This window comes from Oncorhynchus mykiss, chromosome 7 (assembly GCF_013265735.2).
Source record: "Oncorhynchus mykiss isolate Arlee chromosome 7, USDA_OmykA_1.1, whole genome shotgun sequence".
Taxonomy (NCBI): domain Eukaryota; kingdom Metazoa; phylum Chordata; class Actinopteri; order Salmoniformes; family Salmonidae; genus Oncorhynchus; species Oncorhynchus mykiss.
Window position 1 is genome coordinate 8,813,649 of NC_048571.1, and position 25,000 is coordinate 8,838,648.

The window sequence follows — 25,000 nt, forward strand, 5'->3', positions numbered from 1 at the left end:
TGTAATTTTTGTAATGACTTGGTGCTGCCTATCTTGGCCAGGACACTTTTGAAAAAGAGATTTTAAATTTCAACGAGCCCTTCCTGGTTAAATAAAGGTTAAATAAAATAAATAAATAATAACAATAATAAGAATAACAATAATGATAATAACAATAATAATAACAACGATAATGATGATAATAACAATAATAATAATAATGATGATAATAACAATAATAACGATAATGATAATAACAACAATAATAATAATAATGATGATAATAACAATAACAATATTATTAGTAATAATAATAACAATAAAAAATAAAAAATAATAACAATAATAAAGATTATGCTGTACACTCTTAGAATCAGTGACTTGAGGAAAGTTGGAAATCCTCCAAAGAACCATTTCTAGTCAATGCTTCATATTTGCACCTTCGGTTAGTTGAGGGGTTCTTGGAGGACCCTTTAATGACACCCTGTAGTGGAGGTGTGGCTTAGTAGGGGCGTGGCTTTAAGATAGATATTTTATGGTCCCCGCTAGAGTAAATGTCATTGCTGTTCATCGGTTCTGTTGCATTGCCGTCACATGTTAAGGTTGAACACTAACCGTTTTGTAGCTTCAATGAGGCTAAACGAGGTGTATGACTTTCTCAAGAGCCTATGCAAATTCCAAAGTTGGAATAGTTGCCACTTTATTACTGTATGTAATCAGCAATGTTAATATTATTATTATATTAGAATATGTAACATGCATAAATATTCAAGGAACATTATAATTTGCTGTGTACAAAATGAACATGATGAACAGGAATTATATTTATGCTAACAAGTGACCAAAAAATCTGGAAGCCACGCCTCAAATAAGCCATGCCTCTACTCTGATGCCACCTCGACAATATCGTATTAAAAATGTTTAAAAAATGAACTGCTCCCGTCACAAAAAGGTTCCGGTTTGAACCAGACTTCTACTCTGACCCTGGCCTCATGAAGGCCATGCATTCTCAATATAAACATACACATACAGACACACAGAAACCACTTCAAGCATACAACACTGGGAGACTGTACAGACACATAGAGACCACACACTGAAGCAACTACACTCACTGCAGTATACTACACACACTGCAGCAACTACACTCACTACAGTATACTACACACACTGGAGCAACTACACTCACTACAGTATACTACACACACTGGAGAAACTACACTCACTACAGTATACTACACACACTGGAGCAACTACACTCACTGCAGTATACTACACACATTGGAGCAACTACACTCACTACAGTATACTACACTCACTACAGTATACTACACTCACTACAGTGTACTACACTCACTACAGTATACTACACACACTACAGTATACTACACTCACTAGAGTATACTACACACTACAGTATACTACACTCACTACAGTATACTACACTCACTACATTATACTACACTCACTACAGTATACTACACTCATTACAGTATACTACACTCATTACAGTATACTAAACTCACTACAGTGTCCTACACACACTACAGTATACTACACTCACTAGAGTATACTACACTCACTACAGTATACTACACACTAGAGTATACTACACTCACTAGAGTTTACTACACTCACTAGAGTATACTACACTCACTACAGTATACTACACTCATTACAGTGTCCTACACTCACTACAGTATACTACACTCACTAGAGTATACTACACTCACTACAGTATACTACACACTACAGTATACTACACTCACTACAGTATACTACACACTACAGTATACTACACTCACTAGAGTATACTACACTCACTACAGTATACTACACTCACTACAGTATACTACACTCACTACAGTATACTACTCTCACTACAGTATACTACACTCACTAGAGTATACTACACTCACTACAGTATACTACACTCACTACAGTATACTACACTCACTACAGTATACTACACTCACTAGAGTATACTACACTCACTACAGTATACTACACACTACAGTATACTACACTCACTACAGTATACTACACTCACTACAGTATACTACACACTACAGTATACTACACACTACAGTATACTACACTCACTAGAGTATACTACACTCACTACAGTATACTACACTCACTACAGTATACTACACTCACTACAGTATACTACACTCACTAGAGTATTCTACACTCACTACAGTATACTACACTCACTACAGTATACTACACTCACTAGAGTATTCTACACTCACTACAGTATACTACACTCACTACAGTATACTACACACTACAGTATACTACACTCACTAGAGTATACTACACTTACACTCACATGGATGCCAAATGTACTAGACACCACAGGGTCAACATAGTAACACACAGTCATACCATTCACTGTGAACACATTTGCCATATTTTATTAAAGTACCGTTCAATTATTTTCTCTTCAAAATACCTTTCAATGCTAGTTTGATAACTTGTTTTGTTTCAACTCAAACTTTAACTCAAACATGGAGCCAATTGATGGAATTGAATCAAACCTACCACACCAAAGCATGTTTTTATTAACTAGGCCTACTGTCCACCCATGCACATTCATTCTGAAAACTACAAGCTTCTGCCTGTGTCCCTGTGTTAACAACAGATGGTGTGCGATCTCTAATGTTCAGGAAGTCTTGAGTTTTTTCTCGCCTGAGTTAAAATACCTCAGAATAAGCTGTAAACCACACTATTTCCCAAGAGAGTTTTCATCTATATTTTTTCATAGCTGTCTATTTACCGCCCCAAACCGATGCTGGCACTAAGACCACACTCAACGAGCTGTATAGCGCCATAAGCAAACAAGAAAATGCACATTCAGAAGCCGTGCTCCTAGTGGCCGGTCATTTTAATGCAGGGAAACTGAAATCTGTTTTACCTCATTTCTACCAGCATGTCACCTGTACAACTAGGGTTGACAAAATTATAGATCACCTTTACTCAAAACACAGAAATGCATACAAGACTCTCCCTCTTTCTCCATTTGGCAAATCTGACCATAACTCTATCCTACTGTTTCATGCTTACAAGTAAAAACTCAAACAGGAAGTACCAGTGTGAAGTGGCCCGATAAAGCGGATGCTAAACCACAGGACTGTTTCACTTGTACAGACTGGAATATGTTCTGGGATTCATCCGATAACATTCAGGATTTTACCACACCAGTCATCGGCTTCATTAAAATAAGTTTATCCCAACCAGAAGCCATGGATTACAGCCAACATCCACACTGAGCTAAAGGCTAGAGCGCCGCTTTCAAGGAGTGGGACACTAATCCGGACGCTTACAAGAAATCCCGCTACGATCTCCGACGAACCATCACACTGGCAAAGTGTCAATACAGGACTAAGATCGAATTGTACAGTACTATGCCAGCTCTGGCACTCGTTGTATATGGCAGAGCTAGCAAACTATCCCAGATTACAAAGGGAAACCCAGCTGTGAGCTGCCCAGTGACACGAGCGTACCAGACGAGCTATATGCCTTCTATGTTCGCTTCGAGGCAAGCAACACTGAACCATGCATTAGAGCACCAGCTGTTCAGTGATAATGCTCTCCGTAACCGATGTGAGCAAGACCTTTAAACAGGTTAACATTCAAAAGGCCGCAGGGCCAGACGGATTACCAAGACGTGTACTCCGAGCGTGCACTGATCAGCTGGCAAGTGTCGTCACTGACATTTTGAACCTCCCCCTGAACCAGTCTGTAATACCTACATGTTTCAAGCAGCCCACCATAGTCCCTGTGCCCAAAAATGCCAAGGTAACCTGTCTAAATGACTATCGTCCCAAAGCACTCACATCTGTATTCATGAAATGCTTTGAAAGGTTGGTCATGGCTCACATCAACACCATAATCACACTCACCCTGGACCCATTCCAATTCATATACTTCCCCAACAGATCCACGGATGACGCAATGTCATTTTTTTGTGCCTTTTTTTCACCCCAATTTTGATCTTGTCTCATCTCTGCAACTCCCCAACGGGCTCCAGAGGCGAAGGTCGAGTGTCCTCCGAAACATGTCCCACCAAACCGCGCTTCTTAACACCCGCCCGCTTAACGCTAAAACCAGCCGCACCAATGTGTCGGAGGAAACACCATTCAACCGACGACCAAGGTCAGCCTGCAGGTGCCCGGCCTGCCACAAAAAGTTGCTAGAGTGAAATTAGTTAAGTAAAGCCCCCGTGGCCAATTGTACGCTGCACTATGGGACTCCCGATCAAGGCCTGGGATCGAACCCAGGTCTGTGGTGACACCTCTAGCAGTGCCTTAGACCGTAGCCCCACTTGGCCCCAGATGATACAATCTCTATTGCACTCTTACACTATCCTTTCCCACCTGGACAAGAGGAACACCCATGTAAGAATGCTGTTGTTGACTACAGCTCAGCGTTCAACACCATAGTGCCCTCCAAGCTCATCACAAAGCTAAGGGCCCTGGCACAGAACACCTCCTTCTGAAACTGGACTTCCTGACGGGCTGCCCAGAGTCGGTGAGGGTAGGCAACAGCACATCCGCCACACTGACCCTCAACACAGGGGCCCTCAGGGGTGGGTGCTTAGTCCCCTCATTTACTCTGTTCACCCATGACTACGTGGCCGCGTATGACTCCAACACCATCATTAAGTTTGCCGACAACATGGCGGTGGTAGGCCTGATTACCAACGACGATGAGACAGCCTATAGGGAGGAGTTCAGAGACCTGGCAGTGTGGTGCCAGAACAACAACCTCTTGTGTATACTGTGCATTCAGAAAGTATTCCGACCCATTTCCTTTTTCCACATTTTGTTACGTAACAGCCTTATTCTAAAATTGATTAAATAAAACATTTTTCTCATCAGTCTACATGCAATACCCATAATGACAAAGTAAAAACAGGTTTTTGCTCATTTTTTCTAATTTATTAAAACCAGAAATACCTTATTTACAGAAGTATTCAGACCCTTTGCCATGACACTCGAAATTGAGCTCAGGTGCATCCTGTTTCCATTGATCATCCTTGAGATGTTTCTACAACTTGATTGGAGTCCACCTGTGGAACATTCAATTGATTGGACATGATTTGGAAAGGCACACACCTGTCTATATAAGGCCCCACAGTTGACAGTGCATGTCAGAGCAAAAACCAAGCCATAAGGTGGAAGGAATTGGCTGTAGAGCTCTGAGACAGGATTGTGTAAAGACACACATCTGGGGAAGGGTACCAAAAGATTTCTGCAGCATTGAAGATCCCCAAGAACACTCTGGCCTCCATCATTCTTAAATGTAAGAAGTTTGGAACCACCAAGACTTCCTAGAGCCGGCAGCCCCGCCAAACTGAGAAATCGGGGGAGAAGGGCCTTGGTCAGAGAGGTGACCAAGAACCCGATGGTCACTCTGACAGAGCTCCAGAGTTCCTCTGTGGAGATGGGAGAACCTTCCAGAAGGACAACCATCTCTGCAGCACTCCACCAATCAGGCATTTATGTTAGAGTGGCCAGACGGAAGCCACTCCTCAGTAAAAGGCACATGACAGCCTGACAGCCCGCTTGGAGTAGGCCAAAAGGCACCTAAAGGTCTCTCAGACCATGGTCTGATAAAACCAAGATTAAACTGTTTGGCCTGGATGCCAAGTGTCAATTCTCGAGGAAACCTGGTACCATCCCTACGGTGAAGCATGGTGGGGCGGCAGGGTAGCCTAGTGGTTAGAGTGTTGGACAAGATAACTGAAAGGTTGCTAGTTCAAATCCCCGAGTTGACAAGGTACAAATCTGTCGTTCTGCCCCTGAACAGGCAGTTAACCCACTGTTCCTAGGCTGTCATTGAAAATAAGATTTTTTTCTTAAACTGACTTTCAAAAAATGTTTTTAAATGGTGCTGGCAGCATCATGCTGTGGGGATGTTTTTCAGCGGCAGGGACTGGGAGACTCAGGATCGAGGCAAAGATGAACGGAGCAAAGTACAAAGAGCTCATTGATGACAACCTGCTCCAGAGTGCTCAGGACTTCTAAGCACAAAAACTCTAAGCACACAGCCAAGACAACGTGGGAGTGACAACACAGGAGTCCCTGATGTTCTTGAGTGGCCCATCCAGAGCCTGGACTTGAACCCGATCGAACATCACTGGAGAGACCTGAAAATAGCTGTGCCAAGCTTGTAGCATCATATCCAAAACAACTCAAGGCTGTAATCGCTGCCAAAGGTGCTTCAACAAAGTACTGAGTAAAGGGTCTGAATATTTATATAAATGTCATATTTCCGTTGTTTTTTTTTGTACATTTGGAAAAATGTACAAAACCCTGTTTTTGTTTTGTCATCATGTGGTATTGTGTGTAGATTGATGGGGGGGGGGGGGGGGGGGGGGGGGACAGTGTAATCCATTTTAGAATAAGGCTGTAAGGTAACAAAATGTGGAAAAATCAAGGGGTCTGAATACTTTCCGAATGCACTGTAGTCAAGTTATCATTACGCATTGTGAATTTATTATTACTTACAGTCTTATTACATCTTTTACTTTTCTATCATTTGTCTATTTTTTTGTTCTCTGTGTTGTTGGGAAGGGCCTTAAGTAAGCATTTCACTGTTACGTTTACACCTATTGTTTATGAAGCATGTGATGAATAAGAATAGGATTTTACTTGAATGAACCATTTAACTGTATGCTTAATGAGGGAGACACGCCCATGGTAAGAGGCCTAGCTTTTGCATGTACTGTATTACATAGGATCAAACAACGTTAAAATAGGAAAATGGTAAGGGGGCATTTCATTCAGTCATTTTTTTAAATAGTCAAGACCTGCAGTTTTTTATTTTGGGAGAGAGAAATGGACAGAAAGCTGTAGGAACAACTTTTTTCTCTCCACTTGGCATACTGCAGTGAAACCAAGTGTATCCAAATGAAACCGGCATTTTGATGGAACCACTAAATTACTGCTGTTGACATTTTTGGGGACAAAAGGCTTCGTCTTGCTGAGAGCAACGCTGCTCTTTCTCTCGCTGTAAAAACCTTTGAGCAAAAAAAATTGCCCTGTACACTCATTAGGCCAGCTTATAAATGTTACATTTTAGCTGACATTTTTTTAAATTAAAGGTTGTAGACATTTATGCAGGGTAGGGTGATTATTTATTCACCTTATGGTGCAAGACAGCTTGCTCAGTCCGGTTGCTCATTCGTTTGTCTTCAACATATGAACATTCAAACGCGCTAAAATTCCTGAATTTGACCCGTGACGTGTATCCGATAAAACATTTAAATGCAGTTGAGAACATACACATGGGAAAGTATTGAAACGTCAACGTCTCAATCAAAAAGTAGGTCTATAGGCTAGACCTATAGCCAATGGTTTGACTCGGGACACTACGCCTTTTACTTGTATAAATTAAAAGTTGAAATAAAACTCTAAACGAAGAGTAATAAGTCAGTAGCACTACATTTTCAAACTCCAAAACGAAACTAATTTCTCTAAGATAATGCATGTCGGATAGCTAGGTACGCAATGTGATAAATTGTCCTAAATGAATTCGCATGGAAAATTGCAAATTGATACAGGCTCTACCTGTTACTAACCCGTGCTAAGTGTATTTTGCAGTCAACACAGTGAGCTCGTCTTTTGTTTTGCGTAATGATTTAATCAGAACGTGCACACTCCTCAAGTAGAATTATAAAAGTATGATAATGATTATAATTATAATAATTGTCAGTAGTAAAGCTGTTGATACACTTTATTGTTAATGTGGAATGTATAATCGACATTTATTTTTATCTGGAATCTAAAAGTGTTAGGCTACAATGAAACATCTAAATATGAGATAATATAATCCAAACCAAATATTATTATCATAGCTAATAATAGTTATTATATGGTAACCTAATGATAGAGCATTATTTACGCTAAATTATCGCCAAAAACATTGACACCTTGCTCATAATTTTTATTCTTCACCCATTTAGGCTATTATTTTTAATAGACAATTATTCAGGCTAGACGCACGACCAGAACATTGTTGATACATTCATTAAATGTACATTGTATTGGGCCTAATATTAACGATCATTAATTCATAGCATTTTTATCCTTTAAAATATTACTATTACTATTAGAATTTGGCCTTGGACCATTGTTGTTATTATCACTGTTATAAACTGACACCTAATACTTCTATTTGTATTTGTAATGTTGGTAAAGTAGTCTCAAGCTGGCTGAAAAGACGGGGCTCATAATAAAAAAGTGTATGTGAACAGGTTGTACTCACTGTTTACGTGGTGTCTGTACCTCGCCTGGTTGGGTAGAAAGCTCTGTCCATTGATGATAAGTATTGAATCCAGGACTGGACTGGGGGATGTTTCGGGGAGCAGAAGTCGGATATCCGTCACTCGGAGCTCGATGGTTCTTCTCCGCGCTCTACTTGAGTGTGACAGCAAAGCAGCTTGACAGAGCGCAAGCGAGAGGACGATAGATACGGCAGATACAGGAAATACGCTCTGTGTGCTTGCTTGCGTGTTTGTTTGTGTGTGAAGGGGGTGGAGAGAGAGAGAGAGAGAGAGACCTCACTGTCGGAGCTCCTAGATTGAACCGCCTATAATGCGCTCGAGGGGATGGACGACAGGCAGCACAACTCAAGATTCCACGATTGTTCATTGATTCCTTGCTTTGCAGAGGATATGAAGTTATAATGTTTTTACTTTGCCTTTACTACCGGAGCCATAGATGGGCTCAACGAATAGTGGAAGCAGCAAGGTAACCACATATCGGACCGTTGGTTATGCTATAGATGATACGAGAGAGGGAGGTAACGGAGACTTCGTTTGACAGGGTGCGAGAGAGTAGGTATCAGATGCTATAACGATATAAAGGAGGAAGGATCAGAAGCTATTATACTGTGTATCCAGGCAACATCAGTCATTGGCCTTTGTAACGTTGCACATGGACGGCTTTCATGCTAATCAAAATTCAGCTCCTCCCTTTTGAGCAGGTAACCCAAACATATCTGGAAGGGCAACGATTGACACTGGCCGAGCACAACTCAAGATTCCACGATTGTTCATTGATTCCTTGCTTTGCAGAGGATATGAAGTTATAATGTTTTTACTTTGCCTTTACTACCGGAGCCATAGATGGGCTCAACGAATAGTGGAAGCAGCAAGGTAACCACATATCGGACCGTTGGTTATGCTATAGATGATACGAGAGAGGGAGGTAACGGAGACTTCGTTTGACAGGGTGCGAGAGAGTAGGTATCAGATGCTATAACGATATAAAGGAGGAAGGATCAGAAGCTATTATACTGTGTATCCAGGCAACATCAGTCATTGGCCTTTGTAACGTTGCACATGGACGGCTTTCATGCTAATCAAAATTCAGCTCCTCCCTTTTGAGCAGGTAACCCAAACATATCTGGAAGGGCAACGATTGACACTGGCCGATCGATCACAATATCGGGGAGCAATCTGTCTCCTCTCAATTGTGAACTTTCAAGAGATCATTCTGACACATTATGTAGACTACAGTCAAACGCTTAACCTGAATGTTCTGGTATTTAAACAGAACAAAGATTGATATCGTTTGACTTGTGCGTAACCGCGTTATAATGTCCTCCTCGACGTGCAATATATATGCTTACAACTCATGCAGTATTTAAGATGAAATGACTAACATAATTAAAATCAAATCCTATATCAAGACTATAGCAATCAAATGAGTGTCGTAAATGTAATGTTGGTTTCACTTACTTCCTGTTAACTAACCCGAGTCAGATAAAATGTTTTTCTAATCTTGTTGAGGAAAAAAGATGCGCGAGCAGTTAGTAAATTAGTGTAATCGAGAGAATGTATCTCATGGATTCTCACCACACACACACACACATCACCACACACACACACACACACACACACACACACACACACACACACACACACACACACACACACACACACACACACACACACACAAACTATAATATACTTAATTCACATGTATAGGGTATAGGCATATTCTATGCTGTATAGCCTGATAAAATAGTGTAACATTTTCACAAGACAGACCCAGGGCCTACATAAACGCCATGTGTTAAAAATATTTTGTTAATCGACTATAAAAACAGCGTTCTGAATGCCAACACGTTTATAGGCTTACAACTGATACCTAGATAGTCTATATATAAGGTGTTAGGCATCGGCGTACATAACGTCTGTACAAACGAACATTCCCTCTGTGTTGGTGGCATATTAAATGACTGTAGTAAATTGGTCGCGGCCACAGGTATTCTGTAACTAGGCCTAATGGCCTATAGTTTCTGTGAGTGCATGACATATATTATTTTCCTTTGACTTGTAAGTTTAAATAATATTTCATTATAACGTTGTTCACGTTGTTATGAAATATTCCACTTTTTGTCAGGGGCATAACACGTTTTGTAGTCAACAAAATTGCATATCAATAAAACATCCAAGCCAACATATCAAAATACCAAACATGCAGCAATGAATTACAGTCAAGACGTTCTACTGACGTCTACCATACGGTCAGTAGTTATAGGTCTACCATACGGTCAGTAGTTATAGGTCTACCATACGGTCAGTAGTTATAGGTCTACCATACGGTCAGTAGTTAAAGGTCTACCGTACGGTCTACCAATCGGTCAGTAGTTATAGGTCTACCATACGTTCAGTAGTTATAGGTCTACGTACATTCAGTAGTTATAGGTCTACCGTACGTTCAGTAGTTGTAGGTCTACCGTACGTCACTAGTTTCACAGTCCATCACCAGTGGAAAGTCGGCCACCAACCAACCTAGTTGACGATGCTTTTCATTGGCTATGTTGACACTTGTATTAGTAGAATGAATATCCAAGAGAGTCAGAGGGCAACGAAATAGTGTTAGCATTTGCGAGTGCCATTCATATGACGTGAAAACAGCGCAACCCTATGGACATGTCATACAGTCAACAAAAAGCCTTTGCTTTTTACAGGTCTTCACAAACAATCATTATTCAGAACAATTCTCTTACCTTCAACAATCAACTATAAAGTAATTCATTTACATCATTTCGCCTCGTTTGATTTCTGTGGAGTTTAAACTAACCGGTCTCTTGATTTCTATAGTTACCAATTTTAAGGACATTCCGTAGCCTATAACTAATGTGTAGATTACATTTCGTTAATTGTAGTGTTGTTACTGATACTTTTTCGATTCCAGAATGTCTCAATAGGACAAATATACATTTTCACACAATTGCGAATAAGGTAATGGTGTAATTTATTAGACAAATAGTCTAAAGTAATCTAATAACCAAATGTTAATTATTTTATTTCCCAATCAGTTAATTGGTGGCTTTAAACATTAGTCTAAACTATATTCACAACAGTAAGTTAGTGATGGTAACCAAAACTATTCTTTATTTATAATTAGTCGCATCTCGACGTATGAGCCGAGAGCATTTATTTTAATTCCGATTTTTCATTGCCTATTTGTCAGGCCTATTTCGTTATTTCATTGTTAAGATATTATATATATATATATATATAATATATATATAACATATAATATATATATATATATATATTTATATATATATATATATAATATATATATAACATATAATATATAACATATAACATATAATATATGTATATATATAATTTAACTTTGGAAAACCGCATCTTTCCAATTAATGTGAATTAACAATGACCGTTGGCTCATAATTAGCCTGTGTGCGGTCTCTGTTCAGCTATTTATGACATTCCACTCATTGCCTCTCCTGTCATTTGTCTTGTGGCAAGGAGTGGAATGTTAACTCAAAAGACTGGTACCCAGACTAGCACATGATGTCAGAGGGCATATTTTTGTCTGTACTTACTGAACGACTTTACCGCAATCACTAAAGTTGTATGTTAGCCTATTAGCAACGCCACCAATCGGAGGAATAAGAATAATGGGTGCATACTATGAAGAAGAAAGGGAAGATGAAACCTGACATAAAACAACAGCAATTGTTTTTCCAGACGAAGAAAATATTGTTCAAATGCCATCAGGGAAATTGAAGTTGGAATTATATGCTACACAATTACTTGGTGTCTGACTTCTGATACCTTGAATACATTGGCATCATTTTAATTGCATAGTCACAGAACGAAATTAAATGCAAAATATATATTTTTTAAATGGGGGTATAGTCGACAAACATTCATATGAATAAATTATTAAAATTGTTTCAGGTTGACAGATTCTGCTACAAAGGCATAAATGAAAAACCGGAAAAAGTGTAATCACCACATTCATCCCATTATATTTCATGCATTATCATGGTGATACGAGACAATTGCAATGATAAGACCACGTGCCATGGGGTTTCAGAGGTTCCTCACGAGACAAAGAGAAAAAGGTGAGGAACCTGAAGAGGTATTTTCTCCACTGGAATTTTGTTCCAACATTTTACATTTCTGCAGGCACGACGTAAGCCTCAAGACACTGGGCAACACACACACCGTTTAGAAGGGAAAGTATGCTCGCTCGCTCTCTCTCTCTCTCTCTCTCTCACACACACACACACACACACACACACACACACACACACACACACACACACACACACACACAACACACACACACACACACACATTGAATAGTGATTAAAAGACTCTCTAACATTTCAGTTGATTGATCTACCTGGTAAATAGTAAATCACGTAGCAATCAGATCATACAAGGAGTTAACCTGAGTAGTAGGATAAATTACTTGATGTGATAGCATGTATGATGTGCCTGTCTGGCATGACGCACCTTCTGGGAACCTTGAAGAGTCATAACATTACCACATAGGTCCTCTACTGTTGGGTCAAAGGGGGGGAGCTCATGTAGCCTCTTGGCTAATGCAAAACACATTGACAGCAACACACGGGTCAGACAGACGCTAATTGGGCTAAAATACCTTGCTTTGCCACCGGATCTTAAGGGTCTCGATGGTTAAGTCAACATAGGCAGGAACTGAGGCCAGTTTTCGTTTCTAACGCCACTAAAATAATGTAATCTACGGACTCCAAGACCAAAACTCACTACAGCTTCTCTTTCCCCTCCCCTATGTCTTCATTTAATCCATGACTGCCACTGGTAGCTTTACACATGACCACATCTCAGAATAATGGTGAAACAGTTGATGGGGGTTATTTTGTGGCATAAAGGTGGGACTGACAGGCTGAGAGAAACTTTGGTCATCTAGTGTCTTTTATCATCTGTCTACAATATACTGTATCTACCATCCTGTCTGTCTCATCTAGTGGCTTTTATCATCTGTCTACAATATACTGTATCTACCATCCTGTCTGTCTGTCTGTCTGTCTGTCTGTCTGTCTGTCTGTCTGTCTGTCTGTCTGTCTGTCTGTCTGTCTGTCTGTCTGTCTGTCTGTCTGTCTGTCTGTCTGCCTGTCTCTCTCTGTCTACAATATACTGTATCTACCTTTCTGTCTCTCTCTGTCTACAATATACTGTATCTACCATCCTGTCTGTCTGTCTGTCTACAATATACTGTATCTACCATCCTGTCTGTCTCTCTGTCTACAATATACTGTATCTACCATCTTGTCTATCTCTCTGTCTACAATATACTGTATCTACCATCCTGTCTCTGTCTCTGTCTGTCTGTCTGTCTGTCTGTCTGTCTGTCTGTCTGTCTGTCTGTCTGTCTGTCTGTCTGTCTGTCTGTCTGTCTGTCTGTCTGTCTGTCTGTCTCACTCTTATCTCAGTCTCTGTCTCTGTCTCTCTCTCTGTCTCTCTCTGTCTCTCTTTCTCACTCTCTGTCTCTCTCAATTCAATTCAATTCAAGGGGCTTCATTGGCATGGGAAACGTGTTAACATTGCCAAGGCAAGTGAGGTAGATAATATACAAAAGTGAAATAAACTATAAAAATTAACAGTAAACATTACACTCACAGAAGTTCCAAAATAATCAAGACATTACAAATGTCATATTATGTATATATGCAGTGTTGTAACGATGTACAAATGGTTCAAGTCTGCCTGCAATATACTGTATCTACCATCCTGTCTCTGTCTGTCTGTCTGTCTGTCTGTCTGTCTGTCTGTCTGTCTGTCTGTCTGCAATCTACTGTATTTACCATCCTGTCTCTGTCTGTCAGAAATTTAAAATACTTAGACATAAATTATTTGAATGGGATGGTCCCGTTCGATGTCTGTGAATAAGAGGCTAGACCAATATGAAAACCATCAGACTGTGAAGTGTAGTGTTTGATCCAGAGCCATAATCATGTTAGTTACGGCATGGTAAACATAGCTGGGCTACAGTCACATTCATCTTATCTGTGCTCCAGGGATGAGCTGGACTTTGATCCCAAACCTCACTTTTGTTTGGAGACTCACTACCAGGATTTCTGCTCTGCACTGCAGACAACTAGAAGGTGCAACAGCATATGGAGCCCCAGCATATGGAGCCCCAGCATATGGAGCCCCAACATATGGAGCCCCAGCATATGGAGCCCCAGCATATGGAGCCCCAGCATATGGAGCCCCAACATATGGAGCCCCAACATATGGAGCCCCAGCATATGGAGCCCCAGCATATGGAGCCCCAGCATAGTTAGTACCTGCAGACTTTCTATCACCATAACGAACAACAATGCACAATACAGTAATTGAGTGCATTGAGACTTCAATTGGTTTGTGATGACAGTGTGTGATGATGTGCCTCCGTTGGTACAGGATGGGGCTTGCAATGCAAGGGTTGTGGGTTCAATTCCCATGGGGGACCAGTATGAACATGTATGCACTCCCTACTGTAAATTTGCTCTGGATAAGAGAGTTTACTAAAATGTGAAAGGAATGAATAGACCATTTCAGTTGACACAGAAATAAGTTGTATTTCAAGAAACTGGAAAACATATTGTATGTCAAGCAAGTGTTTTTATGTTCCACAAGTATTATCAGATTAACGGTTTTGTACAGATAATTATCAGACTCAAGTTACAAATGCTGGTTAACACTCCAATACATTTAGTTAACTTTTTTTCCACAAAAGTAGTGCACTGGGCATTTACGAGTCCTGTATTATCAGACCGATATAGATTCCTGTTGGATTCCTGTTGGAACACCTCCCCTTTGTCCTGCCTGCCTTTCTCTCTTCCTGTTGGAACACCTCCCCTTTGTCCTGCCTGCCTTTCTCTCTTCCATTCATCCCATCCTCCTTCTCTCTGTGCAGAGCTCCTTAACAGCCAGAGAGCCTGTGTGTGTGTGTGTGTGTGTGTGTGTGTGTGTGTGTGTGTGTGTGTGTGTGTGTGTGTATATATGTTAGCCCTCTCTGCCTGCCCAGCTTCACACTAAGTGCCTCTGACAGCTAACCACACAGTTATTAACCCTGATCCAGGAGTGTGTGTGTATGTGTGCACACGCTTGCATGTCTATGTGAATGTGTGTGCACAAGTTTGCGTGTGTGTGTGTGTGTGTGTGTGTGTGTGTGTGTGTGTGTGTGTGTGTGTGTGTGTGTGTGTGTGTGTGTGTGTGTGTGTGGTGATGTAGGGCCACCTCAAAGACGGCCTCCACCAGAACTCAAGGCAAACAATCTTTCTCTCCTTACCTGTAACTGTAAATATTGACATTTTCACATTTGAAACTGAACTAATTGCCTGAAAATGTAGTGCAATAACATGAAACTGACTGAATAAACCCCAACAAGACACTCCTCTGGGTCTGTTTCACAATCCCCTGTCTGTGAACTTAGAAAGACAATAGCAATGTCAGCCACAGTCCCAGGGGTTAAGTAAGTTTGTTAGCGAAGTGTGCTGGCTTGCCACCTCATCGCCATGGAGACCATGACTGATGTGGACCCTGTCAACCAACAGAAATCATGGAGACCAGAATGGAAAAATAACCTAACTTCATTTTCAACTGATACATTTTGTAAACACATGATAGGAGGCTTTATACTATGGAGATAATGCACCCTTGTGGCAGCTGCTGGAGGTGCAGGGTGACAGACAGGTGTCGCTGACAGACTGTGGCAAGACAGTTTGAGTGCTGCGCTGTGGTTATTTAATGTATAGAATTGGACAAGGATTCCGACATTGAACAGTGAGGCTACCCATATACACACCCGCCACAAAAATGTGTTTACTGCAAGACGAATGCCTATTTCAATAGATAGAGGAATGTGCCTCTGTCAGTCTCACCAGGTCAGAGACAGGAAGTCAATCAGTCTAGAACCAGAATTCACCAGACTGATAGAGGTGTCCATGCAGAAGTTACAGTATCAACTCTCTGCCCAATATAAAGAATTATACCATGGCATTGTTGAATGCTTGTTTCTGATTGGCTTGAAGGGCATTCTAGAGTGTGCATTATTCCCTAATAGGTACGGTATATTTGCATGGTATAATTCAATGGCTATAGTTCATTCTTACATGTTCTATGTTTGAGGTGCTTTTGAAAGCAAAAGTGGAATTGAAAGCATTATTGGCATTGTTTTCATAATGGCAAGCTAGGGCTGACGGTTTGGTTAGCTAAACTAGTCTGTTTGTTTGGTTACCACGGCAACTATTGTAGCTATCTAGTAAACTTGCTATCTACTTTAGTGGATACTGAACACATCTCTACCAGAAAATGTGATAAATTATATTCAAGGCATGAAAGGGATAATCAACTCGGGGCTCCATGCATTCTCCGGGAAAGGAATGAAGACATTACGGTGTGTTCCATGACGCGCTAGCTGAGTGGAACTGACCTTCCACAGCGTTGTATTATTTTCCAGAATACATAACCGATCGTTGATTATCCCACCGTACTTATATTATTGTATTATTTTACTGTATTATATTACTTTATTGTATTATTGTGTTATATTGTATTCTTGTATTGTTGTCTTGTAGTATTGTATTGTAGTATTGTAGTATTTTATTGTATTATTGTCTTGTAGTGTATTGTAGTATTGTATTGCATTATTGTATAGTATTGCATTACTGTAATGTGTTGTATTATTGTATTGTGTTGTATTGTCGTACTATTGAATTCTATTTTTGTCTTGTATTATTGTATTGTATTATTGTACTATATCATTGATGTATTAATTGATTGTATTATTGTATTGTATTATCATATTATATTGTCTTATTGTATTGTAGTATTGTATTGTATTATATTCTTGTATTATATTGTATTGTCTTATTGTATTGTAGTATTATATTATTGTATTTGTATTATTGTGTTATATTGTCTTATTGTATTGTAGTATTGTATTATTGTATTATATTGTATTGTCTTATTGTATTGTATTATTGAATTGTAGTATTGTATTATTGTATTGTAGTATTGTATTATTGTATTGTAGTATTGTATTATTGTATTATATTGTATTGTCTTATTGTATTGTATTATTGAATTGTAGTATTGTATTATTGTATTGTAGTATTGTATTATTGTATTATATTGTATTGTCTTATTGTATTGTAGTATTGTAGTATATTGATATTTATATTGCTTCCTATTTCGCAACAAAGCATCCTTCACTCATGCTGCCAAACATACCCTCGTAAAACTGACCATCCTACCGATCTTCGACTTCGGCGATGTCATTTACACAATAGCCTCCAATACCCTACTCAATAAATTGGATGCAGTCTATCACAGTGCCATCCGTTTTGTCACCAAAGCCCCATATACTACCCACCACTGCGACCTGTACGCTCTCGTTGGCTGGCCCTCGCTTCATACTCGTCGCCAAACCCACTGGCTCCATGTCATCTACAAGACCCTGCTAGGTAAAGTCCCTACTTATCTCAGCTCGCTGGTCACCATAGCAGCACCCACCTGTAGTACGCGCTCCAGCAGGTATATCTCTCTGGTCACCCCCAAAACCAATTCTCCCTTTGGCCGCCTCTCCTTCCAGTTCTCTGCTGCCAATGACTGGAACGAAAAATCTCTGAAACTGGAAACACTTATCTCCCTCACTAGCTTTAAGCACCAGCTGTCAGAGCAGCTAACAAATTACTGCACCTGTACATCTATAATTTAGCCCAAACAACTACCTCTCCCTCTACCGTATTTATTTATTTATTTAGCTCCTTTGCACCCCATTATTTGTATTTCTACTTTGCACATTCTTCCATTGCAAATCTACCATTCCAGTGTTTTACTTGCTATATTGTATTTACTTTGCCACCATGGCCTTTCTTTTGCTTTTACCTCCCTTCTCACCTCATTTGCTCACATCGTATATAGACTTATTTTTCTACTGTATTATTGACTGTATGTTTGTTTTACTCCATGTGTAACTCTGTGTTGTTGTATGTGTCGAATTGCTTTGCTTTATCTTGGCCAGGTCGCAATTTTAAATGAGAACTTGTTCTCAACTTGCCTACCTGGTTAAATAAAGGTGAAATATATATATTTTTTAAAAATTGAATTGTCTTATTGTATTCATAGGTTTGTATTATTGTATTGTTGTATTGTATTGATATGTCTTATTGTAGTGTAGTGTTGTATTGTAGTGTTGTATTGTAGTGTTGTATTGTAGTGTTGTATTGTAGTGTTGTATTGTAGTGTTGTATTGTAGTATTGTATTGTAGTGATTGTATTGTAGTGTTGTATTTTAATGTTGTATTGTAGTATTGTATTGTAGTGTTGTATTGTAGTATTGTATTGTTGTATTGTATTGTAGTATTGTATTGTAGTGTTTTATTGTACTGTTGTATTGCAGTGTAGTATTGCATTGTTGTATTGTATTGTAGTATTGTATTGTTGTATTGTATTGTAGTATTGTAGTATTGTATTGTAGTGTTGTAGTGTAGTATTGTATTGTTGTATTGTATTGTAGTATTGTTGTATTGTATTGTAGTATTGTAGTATTGTATTGTAGTGTTGTAGTGTTGTATTGTAGTGTAGTATTGTATTGTAGTATTGTATTGTATTGTAGTATTGTATTGTTGTGTAGTATTGTATTGTTGTAATGTAGTATTGTAGTGTTGTATTGTAGTGCAGTATTGTAGTATTGTATTGTAGTGTAGTATTGTATTGTTGTATTGTATTGTATTGTAGTATTGTATTGCTGTATTGTATTGTTGTATTGTATTGTATTGTGATATTGTATGGTAGTATTGTATTGTAGTATTGCATTGTATTGTGGTATTGTATTGTTGTATTGTAGTGTAGTGTTATATTGTTGTATTGTAGTATTGTAGTGTTGTATTGTAGTGTTGTATTGTAGTATTGTATTGTAGTGTTGTATTGTAGTATTGTATTGTATTGTATTATTGTAGTGTTGTATTGCAGTATTTTATTGCATCCATTCCACACACAAATAAACAGGCCCATAGAGGCCATGTGAACCCTCCCCTCATTGGGCGGGTGCCACGGCTCTGTCACAACCCAGCAGTAGCCTAATGCTGTAATGATTGGTCGTTGACTTGAATGACAGCTGCTTTCCAGCTTGATTATTGGATGAAACGGTGCAGCTATTGATTATGTTGGTATTTTGATACAGAGAACAGAGGGAGTTGACTGCCTGTCTACTGGTGAAAGTGAAGGTAACTGAACTAAATGACTATCGCCCCGTAGCACTCACTTCTGTCATCATGAAGTGCTTTGAGAGACTAGTCAAGGATCATATCACCTCCACCTTACCCAACACCCTAGATCCACTACAATACCACCCCAACAGATCCACGGATGATGCAATCGCCATCGCACTGCACTATCCCATCTGGACAAGAGTAATACCTATATAAGAATGCTGCTCATCGACTACAGCTCAGCATTCAACACCATAGTACCCTCCAAGCGCATCACAAAGCTCAGGGCAGGAAGCTCAGGAAGATCATCAAGGACCTCAGCCACCCGAGCCACAGCCAGTTCACCCCGCTACCATCTAGAAGGAGGAGACAGGACAGGTGCATCAAAGCAGGGACCGAGAGACTGATTAACAGCTTCTATGTCCAAGCCATCACATTGTTAAACAGTCACCACGGCCTCCGCTCAGTACCCTGCCCTGAACTTAGTCACTGTTACTAGCCGGCTACCACCGGTACTCAACCCTGTACCTTAGAGACTGCTGCCCTATGTACATAGACATGGAACACTGGTCACTTTAATAATGGAACACTAGTCACTTTAATAATGTTTACATACTGTTTTACCCACTTTATATGTACAGTGCCTTGCGAAAGTATTCGGCCCCCTTGAACTTTGCGACCTTTTGCCACATTTCAGGCTTCAAACATAAAGATATAAAACTGAATTTTTTTGTGAAGAATCAACAACAAGTGGGACACAATCATGAAGTAGAACGACATTTATTGGATATTTCAAACTTTTTTAACAAATCAAAAACTGAAAAATTGGGCTTGCAAAATTATTCAGCCCCTTTACTTTCAGTGCAGCAAACTCTCTCCAGAAGTTCAGTGAGGATCTCTGAATGATCCAATGTTGACCTAAATGACTAATGATGATAAATACAATCCACCTGTGTGTAATCAAGTCTCCGTATAAATGCACCTGCACTGTGATAGTCTCAGAGGTCCGTTAAAAGCGCAGAGAGCATCATGAAGAACAAGGAACACACCAGGCAGATCCGAGATACTGTTGTGAAGAAGTTTAAAGCCGGATTTGGATACAAAAATATTTACCAAGCTTTAAACATCCCAAGGAGCACTGTGCAAGCGATAATATTGAAATGGAAGGAGTATCAGACCACTGCAAATCTACCAAGACCTGGCCGTCCCTCTAAACTTTCAGCTCATACAAGGAGAAGACTGATCAGAGATGCAGCCAAGAGGCCCATGATCACTCTGGATGAACTGCAGAGATCTACAGCTGAGGTGGGAGACTCTGTCCATAGGACAACAATCAGTCGTATATTGCACAAATCTGGCCTTTATGGAAGAGTGGCAAGAAGAAAGCCATTTCTTAAAGATATCCATAAAAAGTGTTGTTTAAAGTTTGCCACAAGCCACCTGGGAGACACACCAAACATGTGGAAGAAGGTGCTCTGGTCAGATGAAACCAAAATTGAACTTTTTGTCAACAATGCAAAACGTTATGTTTGGCGTAAAAGCAACACAGCTGAACACACCATCCCCGCTGTCAAACATGGTGGTGGCAGCATCATGGTTTGGGCCTGCTTTTCTTCAGCAGGGACAGGGAAGATGGTTAAAATTGATGGGAAGATGGATGGAGCCAAATACAGGACCATTCTGGAAGAAAACCTGATGGAGTCTGCAAAAGACCTGAGACTGGAACGGAGATTTGTCTTCCAACAAGACAATGATCCAAAACATAAAGCAAAATCTACAATGGAATGGTTCAAAAATAAACATATCCAGGTGTTAGAATGGCCAAGTCAAAGTCCAGACCTGAATCCAATCGAGAATCTGTGGAAAGAACTGAAAACTGCTGTTCACAAATGCTCTCCATCCAACCTCACTGAGCTCGAGCTGTTTTGCAAGGAGGAATGGGAAAAAATATCAGTCTCTCGATGTGCAAAACTGATAGAGACATACCCCAAGCGACTTACAGCTGTAATCGCAGCAAAAGGTGGCGCTACAAAGTATTAACTTAAGGGGGCTGAATAATTTTGCACGCCCAATTTTTTAGTTTTTGATTTGTTAAAAAAGTTTGAAATATCCAATAAATGTCGTTCCACTTCATGATTGTGTCCCACTTGTTGTTGATTCTTCACAAAAAAAAAACAGTTTTATATCTTTATGTTTGAAGCCTGAAATGTGGCAAAAGGTCGCAAAGTTCAAGGGGGCCGAATACTTTCGCAAGGCACTGTATATACTGTATTCTGGTCAACTACCGCTGTGCACACATTTTCTATTCATAAACTGTCCATACCGTCTATACACACCAAAATACACATACTGTATATATTGACAATATATTCCGGACTCTGATATTGCTCATTCTAATATTTTTACATTTGTATTATTATTATTATTATTATTATTATTATGGGGATTTGCGTGTATTGTTTTGTTTTGTTAGGAATTACTGCACTGTTGGAGTGAGGAACATAAGCATTTTGCTGCACAAGATGTGTCCACGTGACCAATAAAATGTGATGTGATCAGTAGTAAACACTAGTAGTACCGAGTCAGGATACAACGTATTTTAATGGTTCCAAATGGACATTAGATTTAGGGGACAACAATAGATGTCAATCTGTTATCAGAATACAGTCTATTGTATTCTGTCTCTCCAGATCGTGTTCTATGAGGACAGGAACTACCAGGGCTGAAGCTATGAGTGTGACAGCGACTGCACAGACTTCCATTCCTACCTGAGCCGTTGCTACTCCATCAGGGTGGGGTGTGGTGTCTGGGTGGCCTATGAGAGACCCAACTACACCGACTACCAGTATGTACTGACCAGGGGAGAGTACCCCGACTACCAGTATGTACTGACCAGGGGAGAGTACCCCGACTACCAGTATGTACTGACCAGGGGAGAGTACCCCGACTACCAGTATGTACTGACCAGGGGAGAGTACCCCGACTACCAGTATGTACTGACCAGGGGAGAGTACCCCGACTACCAGTATGTACTGACCAGGGGAGAGTACCCCGACTACCAGTATGTACTGACCAGGGGAGAATACCCCGACTACCAGTATGTACTGACCAGGGGAGAGTACCCCGACTACCAGTATGTACTGACCAGGGGAGAGTACCCCGACTACCAGTATGTACTGACCAGGGGAGAGTACCCCGACTACCAGTATGTACTGACCAGGGGAGAGTACCCCGACTACCAGTATGTACTGACCAGGGGAGAGTACCCCGACTACCAGTATGTACTGACCAGGGGAGAGTACCCCGACTACCAGTATGTACTGACCAGGGGAGAGTACCCCGACTACCAGTATGTACTGACCAGGGGAGAGTACCCCGACTACCAGTATGTACTGACCAGGGGTGAGTACCCCGACTACCAGCGCTGGATGGGCCTCAACGACCACGTCTGCTCCTGCAAGGTGGTTCACTTTATAAGTGGATGAGCCATTATGGTAAAGAGGTGGTGTAGTGTAGAAGAGAGAAAGGTATTTTCTGTGCCCCCTGGTCTAAAGTAGTGCACTATGTCCTATGGGTCCTGGTTTAAAGTAGTGCACTATGCCCTATGTCCCCTGGTCTAAAGTAGTGCACTATGTCCTATGTCCCCTGGTCTAAAGTAGTGCACTATGCTCTATGCCCCCTGGTCTAAAGTAGTGCACTATGCCCTATGGGTCCTGGTCTAAAGTAGTGCAATATGTCCTATGGGTTCTGGTCTAAAGTAGTGCACTATGTCCTATGGGTTCTGGTCTAAAGTAGTGCACTATGTCCTATGGGTCCTGGTCTAAAGTAGCGCACTATGTCCTATGGGTCCTGGTCTAAAGTAGTACACTATGTCCTATGGGTTCTGGTCTAAAGTAGTGCACTATGTCCTATGTCCCCATGTCTAAAGTAGTGCACTATGTCCTATGTCCCCATGTCTAAAGTAGTGCACTATGTCCTATGGGTCCTGGTCTAAAGTAGTGCACTAAACAGTGAATACAGTTCCATTCGCACCTGAGTCAGTGTTCATCAAACTTCTAGATCTGTTTTTTGACTCTAGGGGAATTGTAGATATTATTATTTAGATATTGTTAAATATATATTGTTATATAGATATTGTTATGTAGATATTGTTAAATACATATTGTTATATAGATATTGTTATTTAGATATTGTTATGTAGATATTGTTATGTAGATATTGTCCCATCTGTGTTATCTGTTTCTATGGTGTCATTTTAGGTCAATGGTATTGACCATGTAGACATTACATTGATAGAGTTACATAAATACTGTGTATCTGTTCTAGAAATACACAAATATACAGTATGTGCAGTTGTTTTTGTCTTAATCAGAGATAATTACAGGGAGTTATGAAATATCAATGTAATGTAGCAGGAACTTAGATTAGACTTACCCAGCATGCAGCTGGTGTAACATTCAGTATTAATGTAGCAGTAACATAGACTAGACTTACCCAGCATGCAGCTGGTGTAACATTCTATATTAATGTAGCAGTAACATAGACTAGACTTACCCAGAATGCAGCCTGTGTAACATTCTATATTAATGTAGCAGTAACATAGACTAAACTTACCCAGCATGCAGCCTGTGTAACATTCAGTATTAATGTAGCAGTAACATAGACTAGACTTACCCAGAATGCAGCCGGTGTAACATTCAGTATTAATGTAGCAGTAACATAGACTAGACTTACCCAGCATGCAGCTGGTGTAACATTCTGTATTTAAATCATGTTGATCATCTTGAATTGTAGAGATCTGAGAATGAGATCCAGAATATGTCTGACGTCTTTCTATATGTCTCTGCTTCCTTCTGTTTGACCCATCCTGCCCTCCCCTCTGATGCCCCCACCTTACCCCCCTCCTCCAGGCTAGCGGTGTCCCCTACAAGCTGCAGCTGTACGGGAAGGGAGACTTGGCAGGCCAGGCGTTCGAGGCCACCGAGGACTGCCCCTCCGTGCTGGAGAAGTTCCACTGGCGCGAGGTGCACTCCTGCAAGGTGCTGGGAGGCTGGTGGGTCTTCTACAAGCACCCCGACTACAAGGGCCGTCAGTATCTCCTGGAGAAGGGCGAGTACCGCAAGCCCACGGACTGGGGCGCGGTGTGTCCCAACGTCCAGTCCTTCAGACGCCTCACTGAGTAACCAGGGTCTAGAGTTGTCCCCCTCTCGCCCAACCAATCCGATCCCTCCTGCCCAATGCTCGATCAAGTCATCTACTACCGTTCTTAGCACCAACCAGTGGGCACAAAGAGATGGACCTAACACTGAGCCACGGCCACCAGCTAAAATAAAACCCTGACTGGCAAGCAGCTGACGAGTTGTGTTTTTATTGTGTGTTTGGTGTAAGTCTGATAACGTCTAATACAGCCGACAACCAATGGACAAGATCCTCTCTGCAGTCACTCTGCGCCAAACCAACTCTAGAGCCTAAACTGTAAAAGAATACTTTT

The 25,000-nt window shown here is 40.5% G+C and overlaps 2 protein-coding genes across 3 annotated transcripts in view; both read right to left on the reverse strand.

Moving 5' to 3' along the window:
- Positions 1–8,811, reverse strand: part of LOC110511685 (DNA-binding protein SATB2-like) — a 63,029-nt gene extending 54,218 nt beyond the window's left edge. For both annotated transcript variants that reach the window (XM_036982439.1, XM_036982438.1), the window contains exon 1: positions 8,257–8,811. The gene's annotated coding sequence lies outside the window, so the exon portion shown is untranslated. The remainder of the gene's footprint in view (positions 1–8,256) is intronic.
- Positions 8,812–24,861: 16,050 nt separating this feature from the next.
- Positions 24,862–25,000, reverse strand: part of LOC118965236 (potassium voltage-gated channel subfamily H member 3-like) — a 37,396-nt gene continuing 37,257 nt past the window's right edge. Inside the window, exon 15 of the mRNA XM_036982440.1 lies at positions 24,862–25,000. This exon is cut by the window's right edge and continues 648 nt beyond it. The gene's annotated coding sequence lies outside the window, so the exon portion shown is untranslated.